The sequence below is a fragment of the Alexandromys fortis genome, unplaced genomic scaffold (genome assembly GCF_014885135.2).
Source record: "Alexandromys fortis isolate MF-2015 unplaced genomic scaffold, M_Fortis_MF-2015_v1.1 scaffold_55, whole genome shotgun sequence".
In the NCBI taxonomy this organism is placed as follows: Eukaryota; Metazoa; Chordata; class Mammalia; order Rodentia; family Cricetidae; genus Alexandromys; species Alexandromys fortis.
Genome location: NW_026067936.1, coordinates 3,602,181 through 3,625,772, shown reverse-complemented (window position 1 = coordinate 3,625,772; position 23,592 = coordinate 3,602,181). Strand labels below are relative to the sequence as shown.

General features: G+C 46.3%; 1 long non-coding RNA gene across 2 annotated transcripts in view; it reads left to right on the top strand.

The window, feature by feature from the left end:
- LOC126504477 (uncharacterized) overlaps positions 1-23,592 on the top strand; it is a 140,624-nt gene that overhangs the window by 99,414 nt on the left and 17,618 nt on the right. The window contains exons 3-4 of one of the 2 annotated variants that reach the window (XR_007592619.1): positions 9,924-10,053; positions 20,512-20,700. This is a non-coding gene — a long non-coding RNA (uncharacterized lncRNA). Of the gene's footprint in view, positions 1-9,923; positions 10,054-20,511; positions 20,701-23,592 lie in introns of those variants that run through there. The other variant, XR_007592620.1, reaches the window with a different exon arrangement.

Sequence of the window (23,592 nt, the reverse complement as noted above, 5' to 3'; positions counted from 1 at the left end):
CGGAGATGGGTCGGTGGGTTAAGTCACTTAGCTCCTAATAACGCAAGCCTGAGCCCTACATAAAGGTGGAAGGAGAGAACCAACTCACAAATTTGTCCTCAGATCTCCAGTAATAAACACAAATCTAAAAAGTTAATTGAATACATTCAGTTGGGAGCAGTTTTTGTGTCTATTGGTAATGAAGTTCACCAGATTCTATTTAGGAATATGTGTGTGTGTGTGTGTGTGTGTGTGTGTGTGTGTGTATGCAATAATTAATGTAAAAAGAGACCATGAATTTGAAGGAGAGTGGGGAGGGGTATCTGGAAGGGCTCAGAGGAAGGAAGTTGGGGGAAAATGTTGTAATTGTCTCAAAAACAATGCATTTCACAAGGCCTGAACGGATGGATCATCAGTGGTTAAGAGCACTTAATTTTACTTGTAGAAGACCTGGATTTGGTTTCCAGCTCCCGTATGGTGGCTCACAACTGTCTGTAACCCTGGTTTCAGGAGATTCTATGTCTAACCTCTGAGTTCCTGCACACACATAGTGTGTTTTCTTACACTTAGGCACACACACATATACATAAAATGAAATAAGTAAATGGCTCATAGGATGTTGAGCCGCTGGAGGGGCTACTGGAGTGCTTTTTGGTTCCTGAGCGTTGACACCATCACAAATCCATCTCCAGAGAGAGAGCAGAACTGGACACCTGCTGTGATTAGGATCTGCCAGGCAGTGCAGTCAAAAAGTTGTGGTTGTGGGGTCGGTCCTGAGTCTGTCTTGACACCACTTCTCTCCAGAGCTCTTCCCCAAGGCAGCTTCTGGTCGGACATTTAGGCCTTCTGCTTTGTAAAGCTCCTGAAGAAATTATATCCCTGTCATATTTGAACACTCCGAAATGGGAAAGAATTACTTTACCGCGCATCCCCTCACCCACCCCCACCCCTCTGCGAAATGTTTGAAGCTAACAGAATGTTTTCAAGCAGTTTTGTGCCGCTAGATTTGGCGAAACTTGCTTCAAGTGTCTTTCCAGAGCCTTTCGTAGGAAAGTAATTGTGTAATTAGCTATAAATTAGTAAAATTATGCTAATTACTTCCAGGTGTGACATATTTTGTGCTTAAAAACAAGGAAGAGAAAGAAAGGGGCTGTCGTACTTTCCAAGTGGAGGTTGCCCAGGCAGCCTGTCAGGCTGATATGCACATTTACCTAATATTATTTTTTTCTTAATTATATAATTTCTGAGTAAGTACAAACAGACCCAGGAACAAAAGTACAGCAGACAAAACCCAGGGCTGCCTCTTTTCTATATGTGCTTAATTAACAGGAGCGCAAGCAGGAGATCATTCAGAACCTTCCTTTCAGACTTTGAATGGGGTCACACAAGCGGGGAGGCTGGTGTCAGAGAGGCCTTTGGTTTCTCTGGGCATCTAGGTCAGAGGCAGTCCGATGGCGGCTGGGTGTGTCCTCTTGTCACACTCCCTTCGGCTTCCATTCTCGATACTGAGCCGCTGCACCCTGACCAAGGAACGGCCGCTGCGTGGCATGCTCCTGGTATTGTCGGCATTGTCTCCTTTGCAGGCAGCACTTTATCATAATGGTCTATCTTAACACAGTCCTTGACGTATGTAGGTTTGTAGGGCAGGTTTATGGCCTTCACAGGACAGAGTCACCCATTGCTTAATGGTGGGAGTGTGCCCCGAGAAGTGGCGTCACTAGGCAGTTTCATTGTTGTTGTGCAAACATCTTATTATGATCTTACACAAACTGAGATGATGGAGGTGACCAGGAGCTATGACTTTATGGGACCTCTGTCGTATGTGGTCCATCAGTGGATGAAATGTTCCGGTACACCTGCGGACGAAATTGTCCTAGGATACAGTAAGTTAAAAAAAGTAGAGGGGGGATGTGGGAGCAGAGAATGAAAATTGAATAAATCTCCCTCCACTCTCTGCCCTTCCCCCTCTCCTACCTCCTTTCTAAATACTATAATATAGAGATATTAAAGAATTAAAAGAAGCAAAATAAACCCCCAAAATAACATCAAACAATGACAGTATGACACTAAGACTGGGTGACAGGAGACCTGGCCTTGAGTTCTGAGGCTTCTCGTGGACATGTGGACTGGAGTTATTTCCTGCTCTGGTACCATATTCTGCATGCAGAAGAGGCTTGGACGAGCTCGTCGCGAAGGTTTTTCTAGCTCTCACCTGTCACCATCACATTCTTAATTTGGACAGCGCCATGGAAAAGGTGTCTCCACTTTTAGAGCTGAGGTGATGAGGAGCGGGGCTGAGGGTTAGAGTGGCTGACAGGGGCCGGGGAGCATCTGTTTCTCGCTGTGCAGCTGAGGGGCATTTGAACATGTTCCACTATCAAGTCTCCTCCACTCACACGACTTCCGTTTTCCCAGGACCGAGGTTGCTTTTACGGAGAACTTCACATTTTGTCAGAAGCCAAGCTGAGTTTGTGTCCTCTGGAGTATGCTTATTTGTCTTCTACCATAACCCAGCTGTGGGAATGGAACTAATAGGATGGATCACAAACTGACAGAGCCAGTATCTTCTGAGCTCATGCGTCTATGGGCAGACATTATGTGAAGGGCACTGTGTTTATCAAACTACCTAATCCTGAGAGGAAGGTGCCATCGTTATCCCTGTATTACAGACGGAGACATAGGCACACAGAGAAGTTAAATAACTGGGACTCTCTTTGTACTGGGCTTAGGGAAGGTAGTGAAGTCAGAACCGGATGTCCAGCTTCATGAACCATCTATCCACTGCATCTTTTTCTCAAGTCAGGCTCTTCTGGGAAGTTCTCATTGTGGAACTGAAGTTCAATGACAGCTCAAGCCCTGTTACTGGGACCGTGGTTTGGCAGCTCTGCGTAGGCCAGATCAACTGCTAGACAAGGCACTCTCTGGTTTTGACCAGATTTTTATATGCAGATCTTTGTACATCTGCCGACAGATAACTTCTGAAAGTTGATACATTGTGAAAATGAATTGTTAATGGCCCTTTGCAGATGTGGCTAAGACCATGCGTTTCATTTGCCAGGCCACATGCAAAGTGAACATCTCACTCCCTTGCTAAAAGTTGTTAGGGTCTTCAAGATGGCAGTCAACACTGTGATGTGAACTACGGCAGACTTCTGGCTACACAGCTTGCATGCTCATATGCTAGCTCTCCTAAGCTGTGTGTGTTGTCTGTTAGTACCATCAGGCTGCCGACAGTAGATAGGAGTGGATGCTGTTGGTGTTATTAGCTAGCTTTGATTTATTGATAAACATAGATGCTATTGTTGTTATTAATTTATTCTTTTAAAAATAAATTAACACATAAAACAAAATTATTTTAATGAGATGGCAGGATGAGCTAACACACACATACAGAGTATGATATTTAAATCAAATCAAATGTTCTTATTGCTTCATTCATTATTTCTTTATGCTGAAACTTTCAAAGTAGTTTCTGGTTGCTCTTTGAAATGTACATTACACCGTCGTCATCTACAGTAAGCCTACTTGGAAGCTTGGCATGGTAACACACACTTGTAATCTCAACACTGGGGAGATGAAGGCAGGAGGATCAGTCTAAGGCCAGCCTGGGCTAGATGAGATCCCGTTTCAAAAAGCAAAACACAACAAAACAGAAAAGTAGCCCACTGTGCCGTAGCACCCAGGGCTTCTTGCTCCTATCAATTTTCCATTGATCCAACATTTTCCACCCAGTCTTTCTCTACTCCCCCAAACCTCTGGAAAAAACCACCATTTCACTCCCAACTTCTGCGAGGTAAAGTCCTTTAGATTCTAAGTCTAATGATACAATATGACACCTTGCTTATTCCGCTTAGCACAACAATCTCTAGTTCTTATCGGAACCATTTCAAATGACCGTTTTCTTCTTCTTTTTTTTTTTTGTAGCTGAGTAATATTCTGTTGTGTATACGCAGCACATTTTCTTTATCCACTCATCCCTTGATGTACACGTTGGTTGCTCCTATTTCTTGGTGACTGTGAACAGCGCCACAGTAGACACAGATGTGCAGCTGCCTCTTTGACACTCGTTTCCTTTCCGTTGGATTTATACTCAGCGGGGCAACCTCCAGGTCATGTGGTAGTTCCGCTTTTAATTTTTAAGGACCCTCCATATAGTTTCTCGAGAGCTGTGCTGATTTACATTCAAATAAAGCAGTACACAATAATGGCTCCTCCTTCTCTTCCCCCATCCCTCCGTTCCTCTCTCCCTTTTTGTGACAGGGTCTAACTCTGTAGTTCAGGCTGGGCTGGAGCTCACTCTGGAACTAAGGCTGACCTTGAACTTGCAGTGGCCCCCTTTCCCCTCCTCAGATTATAGTTGGAAGCCACCATACCCAGTATCTTCTTTTTTATCTAATACATTGCCCAAATCAGGTAATAATATTAAGTATCTACCATGTGTACAACATTGTTTCTAGGACCAGTTAGTAAAGTTAGTAGAAGATATGGTTTCTCTCTTCAGAAATGTTCACAGTTTTATAAAAAAGGCAAGAGGTATCTGCATGCAGTGACCATGACCATGTGTCCCACAACCATGCGTATGCATCTTCCCTCCCAACAAAGAGGGGTCATAGATTTCTTTCTTTCTTTCTTTCTTTCTTTCTTTCTTTCTTTCTTTCTTCCTTCCTTCCTTCCTTCCTTCCTTCCTTCCTTCCTTTCTTCTCTCTCACCCCTCTCCTCTCTCTCTCTCTCTCTCTCTCTCTCTCTCTCTCTCTCTCAGAGAAATTACAGTGGCGAGCAAGCAACAATGCACAGAAGGGTAAGCAGAACACAGAGAACTCATTTTTTAGTTCTCAATTCTCCATTCCCAGAGTAAGTGCTCAGCAAGTATTATAGGTTAATTGACCACTGACTGAGAAGGGAGACCTGAAGGCAGCCTTAGCATTAGAGGAAGAGCAGGCACCTTCTAGACAACTCCCAAAACCCTCTAGCCCAACGTGCTTTATCTCATTGTATTTCATCCTTGATTATTCCTTGCTCCCCAGACCCAGACATGTCTGGGGTTGTACTTGAAGTCCATTACCTTCCCCTAGGTGATGCCAGTCTGAACAGTGGTGAATCTGGCGAAGAATCATGTACTTGACTTTGCCTGCCCTGGAACCAGATAACGGGGACACAATCTTCTCTGTGTCCCCCCCCCCCACATGTTGGGGAGACTGCTGGGGTCTCAGTATCAGAAAACTCCAAACTGCACCAGTTGAATGACTTTGGGGAAATGGCTTATGTCCCCTGGGGAAAGCTAACTTCCCTTTCTTTGAGAAGAGGGAACCTCTACTGAAGAAAAGGCCTGCATAAGATCCAGCTGTCAGGCATTTTCTTGATTAGTGATCAATGGGGCAGGTCCCAGACCATTGTGGGTAGTGTCATCCTTGGGTTGGTGGTCCCGAGTGCTATTAGAAAGTAGGCTGAGCTAGCCATGGAAAGCAAGCCAGTAAGCAGCACCCCTCCATGGCCTCTGCATCAGCTACTGCCTCCAGGTTCCTGTCCTGTTTGAGTTCCTGTCCTGACCTCCTTCAGTGATGAGCAATGCTGGGGAAGTGTAAGCCGGACATGCCTTGGTCATAGTGTTTCATCACAGCAGTAGTGACCCTGACTAAGCCACAGAGGCTGCCTGGGCCAGGGTTACTCAGCTGGTAAACAGTGGGGTTAGAACTCCAACTTGGTTTTGTTCGCTGAAAGTCTTAAGTTCTTATTAAGAGCACCATGCTTTATATAATTACAGCAGCCTATTAAGTTAACAATTATTTCCCTCAGCCCAGGAGTATTCTTGAGGGAGTGAAGTTTTGAGGAGTAGGGAGGGTTGCATGTGGGGAGACTGTGGGAAAATGAGGAGAAGAAAAGAAAGAGGGCTTGAGGGAAGGGCTAAGTTTAGGATCACAGGAGACTCATTGAGAAGCATGCTGCTGGTTCAGCGGCCTGGGTCTCTAGGCAGCCATCGGCTTCTCCATCAATGGTTTTCATCAGGAGACCAATGAACCAATATTTACTTGGGGATTTAGAAACAGATGCCTAAGGTTTACTGTTAGAGGGCACTTAACAAAACAACCATTTTCTCTGGCCGTAGAACCCCAGCCCTCCAGCCCCAGGAGGTTGGTGATGTTCTTTGGAGAGTTTGTGGGAGCTTAAGCAGTTTTTAGCACTTTGTCAAGTTAATACAGAGGAGGGTTGGGGTCGGGGGGCGGGGGACCATGACAGGCTTGAGTGGGACTGTCCTCAACTGATGAGCCATTTCCCCAAAGGGTTACTTCACCTGGCTTTGGTTTCCTGTATCACTTCCCATCCTCATGAAGATGATCTCCATCCTCTACCCTTCTCTGATGTGCCCTGATCCTCAGCAGGTGCCAAGGCGACACACACTTTACTAATTAGGAAACCTGGACTTTAAGAGATGCTACATCTGCCAGGTCCCGGAAGCAGGTTTGGTTTGGCATGTCACCATCTATTGTGACCTTCCTACTTCCCTTCTGGTACCTTTGCCCCTGTAAAAAGGATCAATATGCGGTTAGCATGCATCTTCACAAAGAACGACATTGTTAGTGAGGTCACTTCTGAAGACCTCATAGCTGGGGCTCCGGGTTCATGCAGGCAGGTCCCTAGTGATGCTTTTAGTTCCTTGTCCTCACTAACTTCTCTGTTCTCTGAAGGACTGCTTTGTAGCAGGTGACAATGATGGTTTGGATATGGAGTATACCACACCCCGCCATGAGTTCAAGGCTTAGCCTCCTGCTTCACTGATAAATGACTGTAGCATGAAGGTTCTGACCTAATCGGTGCATTCATTTGTTGACGGGTTAGTAATTTGATGCGACCATTGGAAAGTGGTAGAAACATCGGGAGCTAGGTTCTAGTCAGCGACAAAGGGTTATAGGGAGTGTGACCTTGAGAGCTATATCTTCTTCTAGCTCCTTTCTGTCTCTCTCTTCTTCACACTGCCATAAGATGAGTGTCTCCACACCATCATACTGTAGTAGGAAGCAGCTTGTTTGTTCTTGGCCTCCCAGATCAGAAATAACCACACAAAACCATATTAATTAAATCACTGCTTTGGCCTATTAACGCTAACTTCTTACTGGCTAGCTCTTGCATCTTAATTTAACCCATTTCCATTATTTTATATTTTACCACAAGGCTCGTGGCCTACCAGCAAGGTTCCACCTGGCAGCTCACATCTTTCCTCTCTGTGGGTTCATGGCATTTCTCTGACTCAGCCTTATTTCTTCCAGCATTCAGTTTAGTTTTCCCCACCTAGCTCTACTCTACTAAGCCACTGGCCAAAGCAGTTTCTTTATTCATTAACCGATAAAAGCAACACATATACAGAAGAACTTTCCACATCCTCATACCCTCTTGGTTGTGATGCTCTGACTTGCCTCAGGTCCAGCCAGTCATAGGCTCAAAACATCTAAACTATGTGCCCAAATACATCATTTTCCTTTTTAAATACTTTATCTCAATATCAGTCATAGCGATAAAAAGATAACAAACACAGTGACCCATGCCAATGTACAAAACTCTGAACCTAGCACAGGATCTGTAAAAGCTGCCCAGGTAAATCAGAACCTCTCTCTCTTTGTGCTCTCTCTTTAGTAGCCACAATTGGTAACATGCTTGTCTTCTAGACTTTTTCATTGTGGATATGCTATATGTCTTATAGGCAAAGGCGTTTAAATACAAGCAGGCTCATCCTATATCCACGGTATTGCAACTCTCATTTTCATTAAGAAATCTTTTATGGCCCTGGAGGAGCCAACAGCCCTGGCTCATTCTTCTTAACACATGACAATATTTGTATTTTAATTTTGGGATGATCCAGTTGATTTGCCCTAGTCTCAGCTGATGGGCAGTTGGGTGGACTGGAGCTTTTCCTCCTGCAAACAGCACTCTGGACAGCATCCTCATACAGTTGGATATGGAAATGAAATTTGTGGTGCACAGGATGGTGCATTTAGAATTTTGATCAATATTGCCACATTGCTCTCAAAAAGGGTTGTCTTCATTTACAGGGTTGTTTTTTTTTTTTTTGGTACATATTCAGTAAATGCTGTGGAAATTGTTCCTGACAGTTTATACAATTATTCTTGTGATCCAGCTAGCCACTCTGCTCAGGGCAATTCTACCGCATTCTGGAGGGAGACTTCAGCCTATTTCAGCCCTTGTTGACTTGGGGGCTGGAGGCATCATTTCCCTTGTAGAGGTAATGATATGTATCATGAAGAATAGATCCAGAGACCCAGTGAATATTTGCTACATCTTTTCTCCAATGCCTGGTTATTGAAGAACACACAAAAATACCTATTCACCCCAGATAGGTCCACCCCATCAGTGGACCAAACAGATTCACTGCAGCCCATTTTGGTGGAGTCTCACTGGGTATTTGAGCTACACATCAGGGTAGACACCCGTTTCCAGGAGTGTTTAGGCCAACACAAAAAACTCAATGGTATTTTGGTAGACTTGTTGTCTCATTTTGCTTGCTTGGGCATTTAAAAAATTTCCCCTTCCTTTCCTTTCCCTCCCTCCCTCCTTCCCTCCCTCCCTCCCTCCTTCCTCCCCTCCCCTTCCCCCCCCCCCCCCCCCTCCCCCTCCCCCCCCCCCCCCCCCTCCCCCCCCCCCCCCCCCCCCCCTCCCCCCCCCCCCCCCTCCCTCCCCCCCCCCCCCCCCCCTCCCTCCCCCCCCCCCCCCCCCCCCCCCCTCCCCTCCCCCTCCCTCCCCTCCTCCCCTCCCCTCCCCTCCCCTCCTCCCCTCCCCTCCCCTCCCCTCCCCTCCCCTCCCCTCTCCTTTCTTTCTTTCTTTCTTTCTTTCTTTCTTTCTTTCTTTCTTTCTTCTTGTCTTGTGTATTTTGGTTTCTGTTTTTGTGTGTGTGTGTGTGTTTATGCTTGCTTTGTGTGTATTTCTTTTTTTAAAAGAGGGAAAAAGAGAAAGGGCATGGAGTTGAGTGGGTGGAAAAGTGGGGACGATCTGGGAGGAGTTGGGGGAGAGAAATGTGTGGTCGGAAAATATGGTATGAAAAAACTGTTTTTAAATAAATAAAAAAGAAAGTCAGCTATGAAGTGGAGAGAGGACTCTAGATGGCATTTGAGATGTCGGCCTTGTCCATGTGGGGTAGGGTGGCACTTGTTGGCTTCAGGCAGAAGTTCTGCCTTTCTGAATGTTGTGGTTTGAGAGACCTCTCTCCCAATGGCCTTGTCTCTGGGGCACACTGCCTGCTTTCCTGGCCTGTCATTACTCTATATATAGAAGGAGAGTGTCTTTCAGTTCGCCAACAGTAATCCTTTCCACAGTGCCAGGCAACTAGTGTTAATCCCTCCATCTGAGCCCATGTCCCCTGAGGTCTACGGCTTCCCATTGTACTCCAGAGCAAGGGAGAAAGCAGGTCATGGGAGCGAGTTGGAGATGGGGCAAGCTGACTCTTTAGTCTGAGTCTGACCATTGTTGTGACATGTCCCCTGAAGGCTAATGTGCTAAAAGGCTTGATCTTAGAACAATGTTCAGAGAGGTTCTTGTGAAGTGATTAGATCATGAGGGCTTTGATTTAATCAGTGGATTAATCCATTGCTAGATTTTAAGTTTGTTGGCATTGTTGGGACATGGTGGGAACTATGAGGTAGGACCTACTTGGTAAATAGAGTGGTCACTGGGGCTGTGTCTTATAAAGCATTTTCCTGTCTCTGGCCCCTCTTGCTTCCTGGCTGGTGTGAGGTGAACAGCCCTCCACTCCATGCCGTTCTGTTGTGATGTTTTTGCCTCGAAACAAGGAAACCACGAACAGAAACCTCTCAAACCTTAATCTGAAAATAAGTCTCTCTTCTTTATGAACTGTTTTGCCGAGATGTCTTGTCCAGTAATAAGAGGTGACAGGCACAACTCTGTGACTGAACCTCAGCCTCCCCTTCTGCTGATTGCAGTTTGCCCTTCCCCGGCCTCTGAAGGAAGCGAGGAGGATAACTCAGACACTAATGCCACAGCGAGAGAAACCACAAGCAACAAGAACGCATTCTTAACTGAGGCTGCAGTGAAATACACGAGGAAACATGGGTGAGCACGCCAGAATTCATTTACATGCTTGATTTAAATTAACTTCTGGTCAGTGTGCATTCGGCAACCTTTTCCTGTTGCTACATGTTCCATGCACACCCTGCCATTCAGTTATAAGACCCCATGTAGAGTCATGACCCCTAGTTTATGGAGTTGTTCTATAGGCCATGCTATAGGTATTGTATGCACTGTGTTATATATGCCATATTCTATATACCATGTATGCTACATATGCCATATATGTTATATGCTTTTTGTTCATACTATATACTGTATACATGCTGTACTCTGCGTGCTGTGCACTAGGCTTTATGTAGTATGTGCTTCATGCTGCCAACCATGCTATATACTATGGTACATGCTGTGCCTTATATACTGTAGACTATGCTGCTTGCTACAGACTAGGCTACTAGTCTACTAGATAGAGCATGTGTGAGACACCCTGCTGTCTATCTCTATTCTACAGAATACCATGTATTCTGAGGAAAGTCCTCTGCTTCTGGAGGTAGGGGGAGCTCGGGTGGGGGAGGGGAAGGAAAGGCTTTTTTTGGATGGCAGTAGGGTTATTAGAAAATACCATCTATCTGCTCATTGTATCCCATGTATAGCATCAATATCCTTCAGTATACTTTCATTGAGCACCTAGTGGCTGAGTATCCAATGTCTGTCTGTAGTTTGGCCTGAGTCCTAGAGTAAGAGACAGGGATGGGAGGCAAATCATAACCAAGGCTTTCTGAACAGCTTGGCGGGGGGGGGGGAAGAGGGGGGCGTTATTGCTATGACAAACACCATGATGAAGGCAATCATTATGAAAGTATTTATTTGGGCTTTCAGTTTCATTGGTTGTTGCCTCTTAGGAGCAAGACATCCCTTAGGCCTTTTCTTTCCACAAGCTGGACTCTTAGCAGGTGGGGTCTTGACTTGAGGGCACCCTTCCTTTATGTGGGCCACACCTTTTTAATCTTCTTATCTCCGCACAAGCCTTGGCTCTAGCATTGAACTTCCTGGGGCCCCTTTTCTCCTCAAGCTGTCCATTTTGTATTTCTTTTTCCCCCCACTTGCTCTTTTCCATTGTAGACCCACATCCGCGGAACCACTAATAATCACACAACCAATTCAACATTAGGCTGTCTTAAAATCTCCTCCACCAAAGAGATTGGTCCATTAATTTTCAATTTAGACTCCAGAAAATTCTTAGGACAAGGGCAGAGAGCCACAGTCTTTGCCAAGACATCACAAGAATGGTTTCTAGTCCGGTTGCTAATGTTGTTTCCCTCAAGACCCTTTGAACTGGACCTCCAGAGTCCACACTGCTCCCAGCATGACTGCCTTCCAAGCTCCTACTAGGGTGGCCATTTGAGTTCTACACACAATATTCAACCACTTTCCTAGTCCAAATCGCCAAAGTCTGGCTTTCACATTTTTCCGAAAACCCCACACGGTCGGGTCTGTCACAGCAACAGCCCACTCCTTGGTACCAACTTCTTTGTTTCTTTTCTATGGCTATGACAAAACACGATGGCCAGGACAACATATAAAAGAAAGCATTTGGTTGGATTTATGGTGCCAAAGTATTAGCATCCATTGAGTAATAACTTTTGAGCTATGGGGCTTCTGACTCAGGCTCTCTCTGGGGCCTGGAGTGCTGGCCCAGACCCTGCAGTGGAGGAGGAGCCTGGTCCCTAAGTCCTGTGTTTTGGCTTTAAGTATAAAGTGAAGATAGGGATTGCATGCCCAGGCAGCTGGCCTTCATCCAGGCCTTGGATATTTGAGAGGAATGAGGTGGCTTATTCTCTTCTTCAATTTAGGCTGGGCCATTTTGTTCTTCTCTCAACTCCATTCATAAAATGGCATAGGTTTTCACATATGCTACGCACATGGGTGCATGCAGGACTCTAAGAAGACAATTTAGCAAATGTATGAACCAGGCCTTTGCTTAGGCCTATCATGAGGAGTGAGAACCCTTGTGGTTTGAATGTTGGCGTCAACACCTTTAAAGTATTGGTTGAGCTTTGAACCCAGGGGTAAAAGGTTTGTGTGGAATTCAAATACAGGATTTCAAACCCCTGAGCTCTTCCCGAGCATCTCAGGGGCTGTAATAAGGGCCAAGCATCTTTGATGGAAAATGCTCGCATTTTACAGTGTGAGCACAAATTGGATCATAATTAATGATTTTGATATATAGTCCTCCTCACCTTGGTAGGATAATAGTCTGTCTATCAACATATCTGAGGCCTTGAATTCTTTAGAGGCCGGCAGTTGCCTCTTCGCGCAGATGAACATATACTTGATTGAAAGATCAGTCTCAGAGCGAACCATCTGGAGCATGCTGCTTCTCTCTCTTCCTTTCACCTTCTTTTCTGGGCTAGTTTTACAGATTTTGAAACATAACGGCTTCCCATAGCTTCTAGAATGTTGCTGTACATGCTGGAGTGCCTGGTACTGAGGAGAAAACCAAGCTGCCTGACCTGTTTCCAGTGTGCTCACCCAACATTCCTTATTCTTGCTCTTATCTGCCTCCATATCTCCTTTTTTTTTTTTAATTTTTTTGCTTCCTTCTTTACTTTTGATTTAATCTATCAAGGTGAAGACATCTGCACTGATGGGTAACTTAGGGTATTAGGAACAAGTCCCATCTGTTGTTGAAGCATCTAGAAGATTCTGTTTCATTTAGCAAATGTTTAAAGAGTGTCTGCTGTGGTCAGCACCAGAAGGGGAAACACCAATAAGGGTGGTTCCTTTGTTCTAGGAGCTACTGAGCCTAGCTTCATTTCCCATCCTCCCGCATCTTATGCCTGTGTGGTCCACGGTCTCTCCTTACACTGACACATCCCAAGTAATTTCTCCATTTCCAGGATGCGCACACATGCTCCTTCCCTGCCTTCCACTGATTGGGCCAAGTACACACACCTGTGAGGATGGATTTCCATCTAGACAGATGTGAGACAGAACAGAGGCATCCCCTAAAGGTTCCCGGATGACAGTAGCTGCTGAGTATTGTTCTCAGCCCAGGGGCAGGGCCACCATGCCAACCCACTCTGGAAGGGAGGGCCCCATAATGGTCTATGGAGAAAAATACCACGGGGATTGGAAAAAGCACGGCAGGTCTCTTTCCAAAGAAAACATTGGTTTCCTCCAGCTATGGGAGGTCTCGAAATCATCCTTTGGCGGCTCAGACAGGCAGGAGAATGCTTTTTTTGAGGTGGGGTCCTGTTCAGGAGAAGCCCCAGGGAAAGGATCTGTCACTCAGATCCATGAGTAGGTAGAATCAAAATGATCAACTTTGCCACGCGGGATTTGAACCTTCCTGAGAGGTTAGTCCCCTGAGCTTCCGGCTGGTGTCCTGACTGAGGCCAGCCCCCAGGATGATGTCAAGGGCCGTGCCTGTGAGCCGGAGCCAGACTTCTCGTTCTTGTGTGAAATCAGGCCCTTCCTTTAGGAGGCCCTGCGGGTCCCTGGGTTGGTTCCTCTGCTACAGATCATTTTGGGAGATTTCTCAGGTGTGGAGAGATGGGCTGAGAGTGGACTCTTGGTCCCCTTTGGCACAAGGCCACCCCCCGGGGCTTCAGGGAGAGGTATCCGCTGAGGGAATTGCTCACTTCTCACCGCGTGGGGTGTGTGACAGGCTAGCGAAGAAGCAGACGGCGGGGGCGGGCGCCGGCAGGCAGGGTGGGATGGCGAGCTCTGCTGCTGTCTGGCGGCTGTGACAGCGGGTACCTGCCTGCCGGCCTCCGCCCGCGCCGCCGCCCAGCCTGCGCTGACAGGCTGCCTGTTAATTGGGGAGGCACAGAGGAAATCACGGCTGAGATTTGCTGGGGCTCAGCGCCCTGTGTGATGCTCTCACACCCTTAATCAGAGAGAGGACTGTGCGGACCCATAGGCCTGTCACTGGCCTAAGAGCTACAAGCAAGGTTGGGCTGTAGGAGTTCCTTGTTTGGCTAAAAAAAAAAAAAAAAAAAAAAAAAAAAAAAAAAACTCTCAACAAAAGAAAGGAGGAAGGAAGCTGCCTGTAGTAGGGCTTTGGAAGCGGGGTGTGGAGGTGGGGGTGTTGGGAAGTTGGGGTAGGGTGAGGAGGGTGGGGAGGGGGAGTACAGATAGAGGAGTAAATTGGGGCCTCCAGAAGATGCCATTTGCATAAATGCATAAATGACCAAAGTGGACAGGAACCAGACCATAGGCCTTTCCAGGCCCCCCCTCCTGCCCCCCTCTCCCCGTGTGGGAAGTGGATCCCTCACCAGTGTGGGTGATTGCCACCAGGAATCCAGGGGCCTGTAGATGCTGTCTCCCCCAGGGGGTAGGAGCAGGGTCCACCAAGAGTGGTGCTCTGTGGTCTAGCTTACACACAGCACACACTTGCACAGTAGGGGGTCACAGAGCAGCTATGATGGCCCCACTTCCTCACCGGTGGCTGGAGGGGGTGGAGGCTATGAGAAGGCCTTACTGAGAGTCACACTCTAGCTAGAGGCAGGGTTGGTGCACCTCCAGTTTTAAACCGGGGGTTTAGAGTGACTTCGGGGATTCTTGGATGTCTTTTCACGTCTTTCCCAGCTACTACCCTTTCTGGCCAGCAGATATGACTGAAACCAGAGTCTTAGAGATCTACCCGCTGCCATTCAGGCTTAGCTCACTATCAGGCAGCAAAGTTTCCCCGGGGAAGCTTATATGCTAAGTCCAGCGGGTAATTTCTCTCAGAGAAGAATGAGGGAGGTAAGGATTGTACATACCTCGGGCTGGGGTGCTTGTGGTGGGAGGACACATCTGGTCACTGAGGGCACAGGAACAGAGGCCAAGAGCTCGGCAATGCAAGCCCAAGATCAGTCCCCCTCTCCCCCCCAACTAATTCTGCCGCCTTTTGAAGTTGGCCCCCATTAGATGCAGACTTTAGGTGTCCCCATCGCACCTGTGGGCAAGTGGGGGTCCATGGCTAGCCATGGGGCTCCCACGCGGGCACGGGCAGCTCCTGCAGCTGACATTCTCCTGGAGTCTGACAGAATGGGACCTGTGGGGAAAGCTGCCACGTCAGCACCCGGCCCTGCCTCACACTCCAGCAGCTAATTAAAGCCGGGAAGGTAATTTATTGCTGAGGGAGACTGTGCGGGAGGTTTGGCTTAGCTGAAATGGCCCCCAAAGAGTTATGGAAAGCTAAAGTGGGTTTTCAGAAGCAAAAGTTAATTGCTCTTCACTTAGCATTTCGGTGTCATCTGGGCTCTGAGTTACACGCGTGCTGAGCGGAGGGTTTTCCCCAGATGTGAGGTAGGGAGGGCAGGCCTGGAGCAGGGGTGAGGGTGGGGGCGTGTGCACCACAGACAGGGCTTCCAGGTGGCTGGAGGGCCCTGACCGTGGATTAAAAGGACCACCCCTCTTCCCACAGGGGCCTAGACCAGACCTGATTCTTGCAAACTCAGTCCCAGTTGCAGTGGGAGAGGAACAGGAAGTGTCTATGTTGGGTAGAGTTCCTGGTGGTGGTGGGGGGACCTCCTGTGTAGGAATTTGGAGACAAGAAGAAGTGGGGACAGTGAGGACCCTAGTTCTATCCTGAGGCTAACTGCTCCCGCTCTAAGATTGAAAGACCACATGAGAGGGAGGGGGTATCACAGTAGCCCCTCAAGACTTAGCGTACCACACAGTGTTGTATTACAGGGTAGGGTATGGAGTAGCAGGGTAGGAGACCCATTGGCCAAATGCTGTTTCCACTTGAAGCGTGGCTAGTTTATAAACTTTTTTCTTTATCCTCCAGTTCTCTTAAATCTTCTCTGTTACATGATTTCTTTGATGAAAAGCATGGAAATTGAATCGTGCCTTTGGCCTGCCCAGGTAGAGACACTGAATTCTAAACTTTCCCTCAAATTGTAAGCTTGCATGTATACTATCTCTTCGTCCCTTAAGAGTTTATTCAAATGGGCTGTCAATCACCTGGATAGAAAATTGCCTCTCAGGAAACTGTATCCAGAAACTTTAAGAAATAGTATAAAATTAAATAAAAACTTGGCTCTGGCCTCTGTGGTCATGAAGCACCCTTCTCCTTGAGAGTTCATCTCTTTCTTCTGTAATAAACACTCAAAGGAAAGCAAATGGGCAGGGGCAGGGAGAGGGAAGAGGCGGAGTGAGTGGAGTAAGATCTTGGTAACATTCTGTGACCCCTTTGGCAGAGGATTGGTTTTCAGCTGAATACTAGTGGATACATTGGTCACCTGAGAGAGCTTCCTGGATCCTGCTGTGTCTCTTAGATACACTGTGGTCAATGTGTTTATTACTTTGTGGATAACAGCCTTCGCGCACAGAGGTTCAAAAGCGTGTAGCCGGGCTGTGTTAGCCAGGATGCTCAAAAGTAAGAAAGGCCTTGTTACGGTTTGGCGTGTCAAGTGTCTTCTACAGACTTCTGGATTGGCATTCTTGGTCTCCAGATGGTGGGGCTAAAAAATTATAGGATCTTTAGGAGCCGAGGAATTGGGCACCTAGAGCAAGTGAGTGAGCGTGTGTGTGTGTGTGTGTGTGTGTGTGTGTGTGTGTGTGAGAGAGAGAGAGAGAGAGAGAGAGAGAGAGAGAGAGACATACACCCTGAGAGGAGGGGAGTCTCTGGTCTGATATTTCTGCCTTCTAGTCCTCTTAGATGTGAGGGGTCCCAAACGCACACCCCCAGAGCTGTGAACTCTACCAAGCATTCCCTGCTGTGATGAAATTTAATTCATGAGTCAAAACAAACCCTTCTTCCTATAAATAAATAAATAAATAAATAAATAAATAAATAATTGACAGGAGCCAATGGGAGGGGAAGCACGAGCTGCCTTGCATGGGGACCTTCCGTGTTCATAGCATAACTACCCTCTGCACAGGTATATCTAGTAATGGGTACCATTTATTTAAAGTGATCTGTCCTGTCACTGTCCTCCTCTCGGGAGGCTCCGAGGCAATCCCCAGCTGTGTTTTGGAGGGGGAAGGTGGTGAGAAGATGAGGGTTCTGTATTTAGCCATTCGGTCTGCTGTAGTTGGTAATGATCCTATACTCTAGAGGCACAGCCAGGTCAAACCTCAGATTTGGGGTTGTTTTAGTTGGAGGAATGCAGAGTACACTGAGGTGACTCTGATTTCAGAGAGTCTTTAGCAACGCCTGTGACAGGAGTAGGGAGATCTTGTTTTGATTTCCTCCGCTTTCCCGCTCTGTGGTTCTGGGAGTAAGTGGAGGTCGGGACCAATTTGAATTTGGGTGGAAAATAGAGAGGATGAAAGTGATGTAATAGACGAAGTCGTTAAATCTCACTCTCCAGCAGAGGGATATTTAGTCTCTCTCTAACATAAGAATAGTTAGTAGAGGATGTGCAGACCTCACGCCAGCCACTACAGCCACTAAGGTCAATCAGAAAGGTCCAGATGATAGCAGCCCTGTGAGAAAGGAGTGGATGTCCCTTGGAAACCATTGCTCTGTCCATTTCTTATGGTGGATGAAAGAACTGTTCTGTAGGGATAAGCCCTCCCCTTGGGGGCGGGCTGCCCTCAGGCGTATGTTTTACTGATATATTGTGCTGCGCGCCCCTTCCGCGCTCTCCTGTTTTCCGCTGGCTACTCCGCTGGAACCTTGGTTTCGTGAGTCTGGTCTTGTTATTAAACTTGTTTAAATATCAATTACTGGTGAATTATTAATCCGACCGCTGCACTGTTCATGTCATATACAGTGTGGGTAAGGTTGAGTCCTTTTTAGCTGTGGTTTAAGAAATACATTGAAAAAGGAATGATTAAACCCCCTGAACATAAGATGTAACATTCAACTGAATCCTTGCTTTATACTGCTAGGTCTCAGGACTAAATCATAGCAATGCTAATCTGAGGACATACACAATGAGATTGACCTCTCTGTGGAGAAGGCATCTATCCAGCAATTTGTGGTGAATCCAAATTTTTTTTGAGCATTCATTTTCAAAGCTGTCTTCCATATTATCAAAACACTTCTGAATTCAGTGTTTGGCCTTCCAATGTTCCCTTGCCTTGAGAATGATTCCTTGGCTCAGAATCTGAATAGCCTTCAGACCAGCTATGGGCACTTAGCTGCTGTTCTAATCTGAGACCCAAACATCCTGTGAAGTCTGTTGTTAACCCCACGGTGAGATTGGTACTTGGTGCAGACCTGGATAAATGGAGCTGAGTGCCCTTGTGTTAGGATCCAGAAACTTTCAACCATCCTGTGTTGCTAGTACTGGGTACCTCCACCATCATGGTGAATGAATGTGGGTGGTATTTCCCAAGCAGAGACCTCTTTTGCTTTGTCTGGCTGGAGGAGAGAAAGATTTGCTTTGGTGATGAGAGCTAAAAGCCACAGCTTGAGGCTGGTGTGGCCAGAATCTTCATGTATCATCCATGCAGTGCAGCCTCTCAGGTGCTAGATTTACCAGTAAACTGACAAGGTGCACAGCATACAGTGATGATGCTCTATCTGGCAGGATGAGGGTGGTAGAACCCGCATGTGGATAGCTTGGAGAGGAATTTGGTGTCTACGACGATGAATGAGAAAGGATGGCCTCGTTTTCTTCTGGAAAGACATTCTGATCTTGTCGGGCTAGAGAGAGAGTGAAAGCCAGGAGCATTATTTAGATGGTGAGAGGAAGGGGAGGGAAGGGAATAGAGACACTGGTCATTCTGCATTTGAGTGTAGCAGAGGAGGCCTGACAGAGGGCAGAAACACACTATAAATTAGCAAGGTTAAGAGTCTCCGGAAGCCAGGGCGTTAACTCCGTTACTATATGCAGATTCTGGCTCAGTCATCCTAAATGAAGTGTGCTCCTAGGACACTTCAGGGGATAAAGGTCTAGAAATACATCACCATAGAACACACTGAGACTTAAACATTCCATAGTTAATTCTGCAGGTAACAAATGGGTAAGTTTAGATAGAGAATGATGGTCAGAAGAGAAGTCCATGAAGTAAGCATGGTGCTTTGTTATTGTTGATAAGCATGTGTGTATGTGTAGTGTGTGTGTGTGTGTGTGTGTGTGTGCCTTGCTACTTGTTGAGCAGGTTGTGGTAAAAGATCTCATCCTTTAGGAAGGACAGAGACAGTGAATTTTCAGCAGTAGCCTACTGCAGTCCTCTACTGTCTTTGGAATCCATATCTTCACGGCAGTATTTGGGGATGGATAGGTCAGGGGGTGATGTGTCCAAGAACTCAGAATGAAGATGCATCAGCAAGCTCCAGAGGCAGTTCTTGTCCTTTTGTCCCCCGAGAAAGACTTATGGCCATTTTCAACCACTCAACATCCCGAGGCTGAAATGACCTTGGAGTAATTTTCTCCTTAACTCTCCTATCAAAACTAAAGAGCAGGGTGATGATGATGATTGTTTGCTTCGGGGCCCAAGATGGGGCCCCACTGTCACTCAGCCAAGCTCCCCACTCTGCTGGCAATATTTCCTCCTAGTCTGTGTTTTCATGCCCCTCATCCTCCTGTGCCTAAACTGGGAGAGGTGAGTAGCCAGAGGTCAGATCCATGTCCTATGAGTAGGCCATGCTGTAGCGGGGGCTCCATACACACTGCCTGTTGACTCCCCATACTTGAGTAGATTTGTCTCTGCAAAAGAACTCAGCTGGCCTCTGAGAATAAAGCCCCAGTCCACTGCTGTTCCATTATTAATAACTCTTAAATTCAAGCTAAGCAGTGGCTGCTAATGGGGGATGGGAGGGAAAGGAAGAGAATTAAGAAGATGCTTCCCCGACATCAGCCCTCTTAGTAGACGGAGCTGTTTAGGGCTGGAAGCTAGGGCTCCTTACCTCTCCAGAGCTCAGGGCTCCGGCACATGGGGTGCCAGCTGCCTCTGCCCCTTAAACAGAGAACTTGTTGCACCCAGGGGCAAGGAGCCCACAAATAACCGAGCTGCATTTGGGAAGTGGGTCTGATGAGTCTTTTAATAGGAAGAAATCATCATTATTTCCCAAGAGCTCACATTCCCATAACATTTTTATTAGCAGCTTCTCTTCTAAATAAAGTTCAGTGGATTGATTTTGGTGGCGCTTTCTCATTTTGAATATTCCCCTTAAATTATGGCCCTGGATGAGGTCCCATCATCACTGTTATCATTACCAGCGTCAGCAACTCCATTGTGATGTTCATGCTACACTTAGGAAGCACTCAAAACACTGCAGGTATATTACCTCATCTGTCCTTACATCTCCTTAGAAAGAGGACTGCATAACAAGTGCACACAGGACTTCTCTGTTCTGTGTCTCTGTGTATGAAAGCCCTTTGGGTGAGCCAGGAGGGCGTCCACTGTCCCTCTCTTTTGTGTGCTACTCTAGAGCACAGGAGATTGCTTTGGGATCAGTCATAGCCACCCAGAGGTTGGGCATCACAGAGTTCTTGGCTCTGGGTGGGATGGAGGGCAATGATGCGTGTGTGAGTCTATAGAACAGGGACAGGACCCTTGGGAGTCACCTTGACCACCTATGTGTTGACATGAGCTCTTTGGTCCCAACAGGCCAAGCCTACTTTTAAAAGCAACATCATGGGATAATATGCCAGCTTGGAGTCAAGAGATCTGAATTCAAATCCTCATCACCAGGCAGCCACACAAGTTTTAACAAATGAATGTTTGGGGGATGCTTCTTGTTCAAACCTTAACAATTAAGTCCAGTATCCAATACAGAAGAGGCCAGTATGGACAAGGGCACAGGTATGGGACAAATTTTGATTCTGTTTTTTTTTTTTTCATTTAATCTCTCTCTCTCTCCTGATGAGGCTGAAATTATCTGTCCAGTATGTGGAACAGGAAGGATAATAGAAAGCAGCACCCAGACAGCTTTGTCTTGTTGATCTGGATCTGGTCAGATAGTGGGTTTTTTATGCCACTAATGCCTAAAAGTTAGTGACCAATAATTAGTACATTTGGTTCCCTCATCAACAAAATGTCTTCCTTGTAACATATGAAGTCATTACAGGAAATCACACCCCATCACAATGCAGAGAATGAGAAGTGCCCAGTGCTGACTGACAGATCTACAACATGACTCCTACCCCTAAGGCTTGGAAGTTGTAGAGAACAAGGGGGTAGCGAGATGAACAGTAAGAGCCAAATGAATGGGAAGTTTGCTGTGTCTCCTAGAAATCTCAGAGATGCTAGACTCATGAAGTCTTACCAATATGGCTGCCTAAGCAAAAACCCGAACAAGGACATCACCAATAGACATATTATTGTGGAAGGGGAAGCTCATGGGTACCCAACCCTAGACAAAGAACTACAGGCAGCTAAGGATGCTGAGAACAGCAGAAATAGTCTTCCCTCAGGGAAGAGTGTACCAATTGGTTATTAATACAAACGGTCAGTCCTGAATCACATACATATAAATAACATCATATGGACTGCTTGTATTTACATACTTAAGACTATACATATATATGCAGTTGCATATGTATGTATGTGCACACACACACACATATACAATAACTTAAGCAATAGAAGCCATGAAGCAGTGAGAAAGTGTTGTAGTAAGGAGGCTGCTTGTTTGTTCCCGTTCGCTGGGCAGCTCAGACCCAAAATAACCACACAGAAACTCTATAAATTAAATCACTACTTGGCCAATTACTTAAGCATATTGCTAGTTAGCTCTTACATCTAGAATTAAACCATCTCCATTATTTTATATTTTACCACAAGTCTCATGGCCTATTGGCAAAGTTTCAGCATGTCTGTCTCTGGTGGCAGCTCCATGGCTTCTCTTTGACTCCACCATCTTCCTCCCAGCATTCAGTTTAGTCCCCCCCCAGCTCTGTTCTACCCTATCAGGCCAAGCCAGTTTTCTTTATTCGTTAATGGTAATCACAGCATACAGAGGGGAATCCCACATCAAGAGAGCAAGGGGGTGCCTGAGAAGGGAAGAAGGTAGTAAAGGGTGGGGAAAAATGGTGTAATTTTATTTTCATTTGAGGCAACAAAATATTTTTAAATAATTAGTGTAATTGGAAATTTGTACTAGGAACAGTGTTGACCTGGCGAGCAGAAAGCTGGGGTTTGATCTTCCTTTCTGTAGCTAGGCAGACGGTTTCAGAAGCACGTCCATGGCTTGGCCTGCCTGGACCTCAGTGTACTCATCTATAAAAGGAACCCTTCCTTGATTCCATCAGTATCATTCTCATTTTATAATTTTGCAGAGAAATTTTATTTCATTTTATTGTTTTAGCAAAGGCCCAATATTTGCATGAACTTGTTCTCTATGTCTTCTAGGCCCCTAGGCCCTGTGTCATGGAGCGCTCTTTTGAGAGGGTGGGGCTCATGACGAGGAGCCCAGCTGACCTGCAGACACATCAGGAAGTGTCTGTTCTAGAAGGCTACTCAGTGCGTCCTGTCTCTGAAACCCAGTGACTACAGATGACGCAGATTCAGCTCCGATTTATTGGTGGAACCTGGTCCTTCCTCCTTTCCTGTCTCCTCTGTCTGTTTACTTTGAGAAGGATGCCAAAGGCTCCATCAATGACTGGGCTACCCAGTGGCAGCTAGTGTAGAAAGACTTTTCTTGCATGATTCTTGGCTGTATTATTTGGCTTTCTATTACTGTTACCAGTAACTGCGATAATCAGTATGAACCACAGCTTTATTTTGGCTCACGGGTTTGGACCTCTCAGCATGATTGGTTGTCCCTGTTGTAAGGCAGCAAAGATGGCAGGAAACCCATGGTGGCAGAAGCCACTTGCTTCATGGGCTGACTAGAAAACAGAGGAAGAGGAGGGGCCATGGTCCCAACAGACGACTTAGGGACAAGCAGAACTGGAACACATCTCACAGGCTCCATCTTGTACAGTTTCTCCCACCTCCCAATAGTAACACAAGCTTTAGACATATAGAGGTGTGTGTGTTTGTGTGTGTGTGTGTGTGTGTGTGTCCATAGCAACTCCCTATGTTATTTTCCTAGTTTTATAAAACAAAGACATCCACATTGAACTGCTTGGGAAAGGACTTGTTGCCCTGGGTCCTGTGTTGGTGAATGCAGCCCTGCCCTATTTGCTAAGGCTCGAAGCCTAGACCAACAGGGAGAGGACACACAACTAACCAAACAACAAGGCAGCCATGAATGCTTTTATGAAGTCTATAATGGTTTGAAGGAATAATTAATTACACCAGGGAAGAGAAATGTTGTCAGATCTTTTGTTAGGAAGCAGGCAGGTCTTGATTTGGACCTTAAACGATGGAGAGGATTGCAATAAAGACATATTAGAAGAGCCAGACTTGGTGGTATATGCCTGTAATCCCCATACTCTGGGGCTGTCAGAAGCACTGGGAGTTTGAGGTCAGCCAGGGATATATAGCAAAACGACTATCTCCAGTCTCTCAGTCTCTCTCTCTCTCTCTCTCTCTCTCTCTCTCTCTCTCTCTTCCTCCATCTCTCTCGTGTGTGTGTGTGTGTGTGTGTGTGTCTCATAGAGGAAGGCATTTAAAATAGAAGGAATATTTTAAGATGCCTCTGTTTACATTGGAATTCAGGCATCACCAAGAGTCCAGCTCCTCTGACAACTTTCTGGTCTTATTTGAAATGATTTCTTTCTTCTTGGATCAGGAATGTGCAGA